This window comes from Octopus bimaculoides, chromosome 16, assembly GCF_046866305.1.
Source record: "Octopus bimaculoides isolate indiv1 chromosome 16, ASM4686630v1, whole genome shotgun sequence".
In the NCBI taxonomy this organism is placed as follows: domain Eukaryota; kingdom Metazoa; phylum Mollusca; class Cephalopoda; order Octopoda; family Octopodidae; genus Octopus; species Octopus bimaculoides.
The window spans coordinates 24791728-24802166 of record NC_142943.1 but is presented as its reverse complement, the minus strand read 5'-3'; the positions used below and the strand labels follow the sequence as shown (position 1 = coordinate 24802166).

The 10439-nt window shown below is 37.6% G+C and overlaps 1 pseudogene; it reads right to left on the bottom strand.

Annotated features, from left to right (window-relative positions):
- Nucleotides 1-6565: 6565 nt before the first annotated feature.
- LOC149132308 (histone-lysine N-methyltransferase SETMAR pseudogene) lies at nt 6566-7531 on the bottom strand (annotated as a pseudogene).
- Nucleotides 7532-10439: the final 2908 nt, after the last annotated feature.

Genomic DNA, 10439 nt, shown 5'->3' with positions numbered 1-10439 from the left:
ATATTAAAACATGATGCGTTACCCCTTTCCTCTGGATAAAAATATTCATGTCCCCACAAGCATTTTCAGCATAGCTCAGAATGTCCGGGATATTAGTCACATCGAAATACTGTGTCTGACAATCTACCGACAGTCTGAGCGAAACGTTTTGTCTTTAAGATAGAAGTATCTTTAAGGAGTTTCAGTACGGTAAAATATTACAGCTAGTGCAGTTACTTATTTTTAAGTCTGGTACTTATTCTATCGGTCTTTTATTGCAGAAGCGCTTAGTTATGGGCACGTAAATAAGCTGACGCCGGTTGTCAAACGGTGATGGACAAACACACACACACATATATATAGATGTGTGTGTGTGTGTGTGTGTGTGTGTGTGTGTGTGTGTGTGTGTGTGTATACACGACGGGCTTCCTTCAGTTTCCGTCTATAAAGTACACTCACAAGGCTTTGGTCGTATCGAGGTTTTGTAGAAGACTCTCGCCGAAGGTTTGAACCTCAAAGCTTGTGATTGGGGAGCAAGCTTCCTACCACACAGCCACGCCTGCGCCTATAATTTTGTTGAATTTCCTTTCAGCTTTCTTTATAATTTTTGTTAATAGTCTTAAACAATATTATTATAAAACACTGATGAAGGTGTCGAACATGATGGCATTTTGCAAGAAATCCATGTTTTCTTTTCTTGATCTCTGTGAATATAGAGGAACAAACAATCTAGATTTTCTTTAAAGATCTTAAGAATAAGTTATATGATCTGCATGACTACGAAACAGTTAAGTTAATTGAAAACCCGAAAATATTTTGGAAGATTCATAAGGTAAACCAGAATGTAAACTAGACGCAACGAATTTATAGTATATATTGTTGAAGCAGGAAAATATTAATTTAACATTTCAACAGAACAAGTAAAAATCATCAAGCTCCCTGTTTTGATGTAAACAATAAAATAGAAACAAAAGTTTCGTTTGAAAATGTGACTTAAAGTTATTCGGAAAACTTCAAACGCAAGATTTTAAGGAAATTTTTATATGGAATATAGAGTATGTATGTCTCTTCTATTTGTAATTATTATAAATCTTCCACAGAGGAGGGAGCCGGGTTCCAACAAAGATACAAGGCTCCATCTTTGGGATGTAGTTAACACAGACAAATTTTGTATGTATGTATGTATGTATGTATGTATGTATGTATGTGTGTATGCTTGCATGTATGTATGCATGTATGTATGCATGTATGTATGCATGTATGTATGTATGTATGTATGTCATTATTCTGTTTTATATCAAAATTCTTGCCAATAGAGAAAGAGCCGGTTTCTAACCTAGACCCATGGCTCCTTCATTGAAATTTCAACATCAACAGGGTAATTGTGCATGTATGTATATATGCAGTATTTGGAATCAGTACATGTGCAGATTTGTCTGTTTTGTCTTATGTATGTATTCTCATGCATATAGTTGCATGTCTAGACATGCTCGTATATACTTAAATGATAAACTTCTGGAAAGTTTTACAAATTTTAACAGTTCCAGTGATGGGTTCGATCTGTAGTCTTGGAATCAGTTTTCTCCTTTCTGGTTTTGAGAAGCCTAATTTCTCAAGATTGGCACTTAGCCGGAGTGTTACATATTCTAGTGCCCCAATAATTACAGGCATAAACCTGAACTTGTAATCTGGGAAGAGTATGTATGTATGTATGTATGTATGTGTGAGTTAGTATGTGTGTGTATGCTTGTGTGTGCATGTGTGTGTATGCTTGTGTGTGTGTGTTCCATATAGAGTATTGCATCTTTGAGAACAGCTGATAAATTTAAGATAGTTCTAAATCAACTCTATGATTGTTTAGTAATCGATTTATATAAGGGGATTGACACATATGAGTAGGATGTAAAAGGTTCCAGTTCCTTGCAGGTGAGGAAAATATTAAACTTATATTAATCGTATTACAAAGATGGCCATCAATTTAGTAAACAAATGTTTTAATTCAGAAAATATTTGCAGCTTATAAAATCGCAGAATAGAATAAAACGCACCATCTGAAATGTAATGCAGAGAAAATCTTAAGTTTATTTATGAGTATCTTGCCTAATAATACAACAGCACTTGAGCTGTGCTTAATAATGCTTATCTCTTACTGTGAAGCAGAAAGAAACTTTCTCAAAGCCATCCATTTAAAAGAAGAAATTTTGGTCTACTGTAACTGAAGAGCGCTTACATTCTTCAGCTATAGTCTTCGGAAAATGACATTGCAAGGAAATTTTCTTATGACAACTTGTATATGAATTTACGTTGCTAGAACCCCCTCCCCTAAAAAAAAATAGTATTGCTCAAAATGTGCTTCATGTAATATATGTATTCCTACGTATTAAAAATAAAGATTTTATTAAATGTTGCTTTTGCAATTTCTTTTCTACAAGACATCATTCACACATACAAACACACACACACATACACATATATATATGTATTTGTACGTATGTATGTATATACATATAGATACACACGCACTTATATATACACACATTCATACCTACATACATAGTTATACATACACACACATATTTTTCTCCCTCTAACTCGAAAATTATAAGGTATCAGTAATTTTATTTACAACAGTTAGTTTAACATATGCCATAACCCAGCACGGCGAACTAAAATCAAAACCTGAGAGTAGTGGTTAAATTCAGAAAGGTAAACTATAGTGATTAACCATAGGCCAATACCTTTACAGAAGATAACAGCGATTAACCGGACTTCGCACGAGGTGGAAATAATCTCACTTCATGGCCACATTTCCGAGGGCTTCATCCAGTACCCTTCGAACCCTGAAGTCCTTCAGTAAGGCCTTTCGAACCTTGTTGGATGTTGTTCTATTGTTCCTGGTTGCGAAGAGGCCTTAATTACAGTTCAAACTTCAAGGCTTTCAGACTGTTGATTCGTCACTGACCCTAGTGTCTTGAAAAGAACACATTAGGTAATTAGAGTCTAGGCTACACAGTACCTAAAAACAAGATGGAATGCTTTTGAAGAAAAGTATGATCAATTTGGATTGACTTGGGATTTAACAAGAGTACTAATTAGCTTCGAATAGCCACAAAGCCTGGTATTTCAGATAAATGGTGCAGGATATTGTGGGGCACCCTCCAGCTGAATATTGTGAAAGAAAAGTGAAGTTATTAAAGAGCAAGAGAAAGAAAAGTGGGGAAAAACGATGAATAAGAGACAGAGGAGAAAAAGTGTAGAGAGTGAAAACAAAAATATCAGAAAAGATATAGGAGAGATATTAGAAAAACAACATAAAGTGATATCCTTAACACTGTTTCGTCAACGAAGACTGGGATTTTTTTATTTAGTTGGCTCACAATATTGACAATGGCATCTATTAATTCACCCTAGGCTCATTCAAGCCTCTAGTGTTAAAAAAAAAAACGAACTTTTGTATTATCTTTTGTACTTTATATGCTGGATTGTAAAAATAGAATTTGCGAGAGAGATGTTTCAAAGAATAGTTTCAATGAACCAACAAGTATGGAGCAGAAAACAAAACAATAACAAGATGAACCTCCTAGTTGTTTTCTAAATAGCTGTAGTGTTTGAGAGGAACTGTATTTATCCATTCTTCTTTCGGCAATATCTTCCATTAAATAACACAATGAGGATACCATGAAGTGTTTAAAGAACTTCACCAGACAAAGGATTCCTAGTACAGTTTTATCTCACTTTCAAATATGTTGCAAACATTTCATCTCAATTAAAGAACAATGTTATCTGTATGTGCGAGAGTGTGTGAGCTAGAGGGTGCGTATGCATGTGAGTGTATACATGTGATTGTTATTTTGCTTCATATTTGTTTTATATTGAATGAAGGAGTTGTGAAAGTAAATTATAAAAAGAAGTAAAGTAAGCTTCCTTGAGCATTATTGCATCGAGTCTTAGAACGCAAAGGGACGGTTACTCAGTTTCCATGACCGAAATTACAACAACACTCCGGGCGGGACGTCAGTCCATCGCATGGTATCTCATTTACAGCTGGGTGGACTGGAGCAACGTGAAATGAAGTGTTTTGCTCAAGAACAAATCACACCAATCAGTCCGGGAATAAAACCCATAATCTTGCGATAGTGAGTGCATCCCCCTAACAACTAAGCCACGCTCCTTCACTTTGTAACAGTAGCACTATAAACTTCTCCCGCTGTTATCAGTTACTACTCTTCCTCCTCTCATCTTTGATTTCCCACATACTCACATCTCTTCCCACTATTCACAATGTCCTTTCTCTCCCTTCTTTTTTTTCCACGTTGCTCTTCAGTTTCTCATTTTTAGTATCTGTTGTATATAGACTCTATAATCATTCCCTCCGAACAGAAACAAGTGTCCAAAATATTGAGTCTTCATACTTCACGGCAAATTAAGTCTTTGTAGCTTATTTTATCCACAAATTTATATGTACATATGTGTATGCGTATGCGTGTGTGAATATACTTAATGTTATAAAATTCTATGCCACACGCGCACGCGCGCACGCACGCACACACATACACACACACACACGTATAGATATTAAATTCTGTTAAACATTCACTGCACTGTTGTCTCTCAAAGTTTCACGCACGTCCAGTACATACTGTACTGTTCAGACAAAATTTGGTAAATAAATGGAACTCTGTCCCCATGAACTAGCAAGACAGATTCTCATTAGTGGTTTTATACAGTTATACATACACAAGAATTAACCCAATAGAGCATAACTTGGTATCTTGCAGTTAGTACTTTCGAGTTTCTAACCTATCTTCCGATGTGGACGATTTCAAGGGTGGCCTATGCTATAATGATGCACTAGCTAGAAATGGCTTCTCCGTGCGCTCGTATAAAATAGGGAGTCACAAACATACATTAGAAGTAAGAAGATGAAGGCAATCTGATTTAATCCACCATCCTCGATATATATTAATATAATCATGACATATTCTTCGAAACTACTAGTAGTCGGTTATATGACTGTTGTACAAGAAAATCTGCCGAGGGGGTGTAGAGTAATCTCGTCGCTTATATATATGCTAAACACGTTATATGCCTACATGTGTGTGTGCTTATAGAATTTTATGTGTGTGTGTGTGTGTGTGTGTGTGTGTGTGTGTGTGTGTGTGTGTGTGTGTGTGTGTGTGTGTGTATTCGTGACTATGTGTTACATCTGAACCTATTTATTCGTATGGCAGAATCGTTAGTATGCCTGGCAAAATGCTTAGCGGTATTTCGCCTGCCGCTACATTCTGAGTTCAAATTCTGCCGCGGTTGACTTTGCTTTCATCCTTTCGGGGTCGATGAAATAAGTACCAGTTATGCACTGGAGTTGACAAAATCGACTAGCTCCCTTCCCCGCAAATTTTCAAGGCCTTGTGCCTAGAGTAGGAATATATATGTATATTCACGTGTATGTACTTCGTATTTAAAATGCAAACAATCTTTGATAAGAAAAAACGTTTCATGTACTGAAAACTTCATATATGCAATTATATACACTTACATTTATAATTACACACATACATATTTCGCTCTCTTGCTTACACATATCCATACGCACAAACAGATTGACACACAAAAACACGCATACGTACACATCAAACAACAATACATACATGATTGTAGTTTGTAACATTACAAAAACAGATAAAATCACAGATTCACACACATACACATGATGAGCACTAACACGTACGCACACACGTACATACACTACATGCAAATATACACAAACACACAGAATAATGACTACAGTTCACTGAATTGCGCAACGTTGTCTCAAATATTCTTACAAACAGGAAACAAATGCTGTATCCATTCAAGCATGATTTTCAATATATTCAGGTGGTACATATTGACCTATAAAGGATTATGTGGAGTCAAAGGATTCAAGAAAAGAACAGTACATGGAGAAAGAGAGAAGAGAAGAAAAAAATAAAACAGAGAGAAAAAAGAGAGAGAGAGAGAGAGAGAGAGAGAGAGAGAGAGAGAAGAGGAAGAGAGAATTCTACAATATAAGAATAAAAATTGTTCAATTCCGTTGTTATCTTTGCAAAGCCATAATCATGCGCGCGCGCAGTTAGAGTTTGAAAAAAATCTAACAATGTTAATAGTTGACATTTCCGGTCTCTATAAACATCACTCATGATGTTTATAAAGCTCATGACATTTGTAAGGACGTCATTTTGAATGATAACTCTTTCACAACTGGAAATATGTGATCTTTTGACAGTGTGGTCCTTTCTAAAAAAAAAAAAAATTTTTAAACTACTCTTACGCAGATTGTGAACAATTTTATAATCTTTTTCTTTTCGTTAAATAATTTTTATTTTGTATGCGTCAAAAATGAGGTTAGGCTAGCAGTATATTCTTTAAAATGCTTCATATTTGATAGGGTTTCTTGTAATACATACATACATACATACATACCTACATACATACATACATACATACATACATACATACATACATACATACATACATGTTCATGCATGTTCATACATACATATCAGGTCATTAAGTATGAAATGTCTGATTTTGTACTGAAAGTTTATTCTACTTTATCTGAACAAAACTCAAAGTAAGTACCTGAATTATCAACACAATTTTGCCATTTTATCGATAGCTTATTTATGCCGGCAGCGAAGAATTCTGGAGAGCAAAAGGTGATGAAATCACGAAAGGCAGTTTTCGCACCTTCAGATTTGAAATTTTTTCTTTGTAAAAAGTTGTCTAATGCCTGGAAAACGTGATAGTCAGTTGATGCAAGTTCTGGAGAATATGGTGGATGACAGAGTACTTCCAAGTTCAGTTCCTATAACTTGAGTAGCGTTCTTTGTGCAACATGTGGTCGAGCATTATCTTGCAAGAGAATTGGCCTGTCTCTGTTGACCAATCTCAGTTGTTGAATTGCATGTTCACTCATAATTTCAACCAATTGGTTGATATATACATCCACTGTAATTGATTTACCAGCTCTCATGAAACTGTAGTGGATGACACCAGCGCTGGACAGCCAAACAAATACCATTTTTTTTTGGTGAATATTCCTTTTTGGATTGTGTTTTGGCACTTCATCTCTATCCAACCACCGTGCAGAACGCTTGCTATTGTTGAAAAGAATCTATTTTTCATCACACGTAACAATACGACGCAAAAATGGTTCGCTTTTATGCCGTGACAGCAAGGAACTGCAAGTTTCAAGAAGACGTCATTTGATGCTCGTTTGATGCTCGTTCTGTGGCACTCGTGTCATTTAATGCTCGTTCTGTGGCACTCACTTGTCCAGCTTCTTTAACTTTCCGATTTGTTTCAGCTGGTTCAATACAGTTGGAACCGAACCATGAAACTTTGATGCTAATTCAAGCTTAGTTTGAAATGTATCCGTTTCCACTACAGTCTCCAGCTCATCGTTATCTTTCTTGGCCTCAGGTCTATCACGGGACTGATTTTCAAGAGTAAAGTCACCAGACCGGAACTTCTCAAATCTTCGACGTACAGTGCGCTCATTCGCCATATCTTCACCAAACACCTCATTGATGTTTCAAGCTGTCTGGAGTGCATGGGTTCAACGACGGAACTCATAAACAACATGAAGTTTTGATGTCTCCATGGGTTCACAAAAACTGATTTACAAGAGAAAACTCACAATATAATCCCACACCATGAATTGCAGTTTGAAAAGTGATGATGTAACTCTTCTATGTTGTAAAACAAAGAATTGCCAGGATAAAACATTAGAGTTAACGACTGCCAAATTTGATGCATAAGAAAATCGTACATTTCATGCTTAATGACTCGATACATACATACATACATACATACATACATACATACATGTATGCATTCATGTGTGTATGTATGTATGTATGTATGTATTTTTGTATGTATGTTTGTATGTATGTTTGTATGTGTGTGTGTATGTGTGTGTGTATGTATGTATGCGTGTATATTACCAGCAGTTCATATATCCGAAAAAGAAGCACACTCTAAAACAAAGCAGTAATGAGGTTATGCGCCTTCAGCCATTTGAGTCCGACGAGTTACTTATAACAGGTACGTGTTTTTTATAAGTGCGTTGACCTCCCCTCGCAAATACTAATCGGACACAGAATCTGTGTCGTTAACCAGCATAAAAAAGAGATGTTTTCCTGGGTCTTTAAACGTCAGTAGCACTGTCCCGTATAAGGCGCCACACTTGGTTGGCAATTATATATATATATATATATATATATATATATGGGAGAATATACAAAAAATAACAACAGACGAGGACAGGTGGTGTAAATAACAAACGTATATATTAGTATGACGCTCGGGAATACGGAAAGTCTTTGACGTTTCGAGCTACGCTCTTCAACAGAAAGAATACGGAGACAAGGAGAAAAAACACGGAGAAAAAAAATTGAATAGTGTTCAGTCAACGGTCAATCATAATAATGGCCGATCATAACAATGACTGACCGGAAATTAGAAATTCTTATTTCAGGAGAGCTAAGAAAGGGGGAGATAACAAACGGTGATCGGGAACGAGGGGCTGTGTGTGGGAGGTAGAATGCTGGTGATCTTGACGTATGTAGTGTGAAAATGGGGGAAGGGAGAAAGGGAGAAAGTAGTTGGTCAGTTGTAGTGTGTGCGTGGTGTGATGCGAGGGTATTGGTGTGGTGTGCGTGGTGTGATGCGAGGGTATTGGTGTGGTGTGATGTGAGGGTGTTGGGAGGTGGAGAAGGCATGGGTGGAGTGTGGGGTAGAGGTAGGGGTCTGTGGGTAGGATGGAGTATGTGGGTAGGGGTGGGTGGTGGGTGTAAGGAATTGGATGGGGTGGAGTGGGAAGGTAATACATATATATATATATATATATATATATATATAAATAGAGTTATTAATATTTCTAAGTCTCTCTAAAGGAGACTACGGCAGCGGTACTGGAAATTAATAGTTATCGCCAAGCCAACATGGCAGTCCCAAAGTTAGGACGAAAGCTGCCGTGAATTAGCTCCAAGAAGCCATCGCCTCTAGCTAGCTATGTGACACACGAAACCTGTGTCCTTTATAACCTTCGAACAGGGGAGGTCAGCAGTGTCCCCCTGCTGGTTTGGCATCTGCAGACTAGTTTCAGGGTGTTGCCCCTTGTCAATGCAGAGCAGCCAAGCCCTAGCCAGGCGGCGCTGCTGACTATCTGCTCGAAGGTTATTTATCTAATTTCAGTGGAATCTATCCACTGGTTTTCAGAAATGGAGTTATTAATATTTCTAAGTCTCTCTAAAGGAGACTACGGCAGCGGTACTGGAAATTAATAGTTATCGCCAAGCCAACATGGCAGTCCCAAAGTTAGGACGAAAGCTGCCGTGAATTAGCTCCAAGAAGCCATCGCCTCTAGCTAGCTATGTGACACACGAAACCTGTGTCCTTTATAACCTTCGAACAGGGGGCAACACCCTGAAACTAGTCTGCAGATGCCAAACCAGCAGGGGGACACTGCTGACCTCCCCTGTTCGAAGGTTATAAAGGACACAGGTTTCGTGTGTCACATAGCTAGCTAGAGGCGATGGCTTCTTGGAGCTAATTCACGGCAGCTTTCGTCCTAATTTTGGGACTGCCATGTTGGCTTGGCGATAACTATTAATTTATATATATATACACATATATATATATATGCGTGGATGTATGTACGTGCATGTGCGTATGTGGATGTGGATATCTATATGGATGTATGTATATGTATATGTGTATGTATATGTGTGGGTATAGGTATATGTGTGTGTGTATGCATGTATAAGTATGTGTGCGTGTGTGTACATCTATTTGTGTGTGTGTGTGTGTATTTATGTATGTGTATATGTATAGGTGAGTATGTAGGTAGGTATGTAGTTGTGTACATACGGATGTAATGATAGTTGGCCACACAGTTGTGTATGTATGAATAAGTATGGGTATATGTGAGGGGACATAATGCGTATAAGGATGTATATCTGGATATGTATAGATGAGAATGTATTTATCCTCATTGTTACTGTTGTGGCTATAGAACTAAGAGATGTGTGGCTGCGCGCATACATATGTATTTACATACACGCACGCATGAGCGTGAGTACGGGGGGATATACATAGCTCGCGCGTGTGGGGGGGGGGGCACAGGCAGGCTAGCATCTTGACCGGCCAGTGGCTATCCAACCGTAGCTAAGCGTAGGCAGTTTAAAACAATAGTTGCCCAATTGGAAGGAGGAAGTTAACGGTAGTAATTAACCCTCCCCCATTAGCAGCAGAATGGTAGAGCCGTTGGAAGAGGCAACAGGATATCTTACACCGCTAAGTTTGAAAGTTTGGCATATTATTGTTGTTGTTGTTGTTGTTGTTGTCACCATCATCGTCACCATCACTGTTATTGCTACTAGAACATTAATAACTTGTATAAAATGATCTTC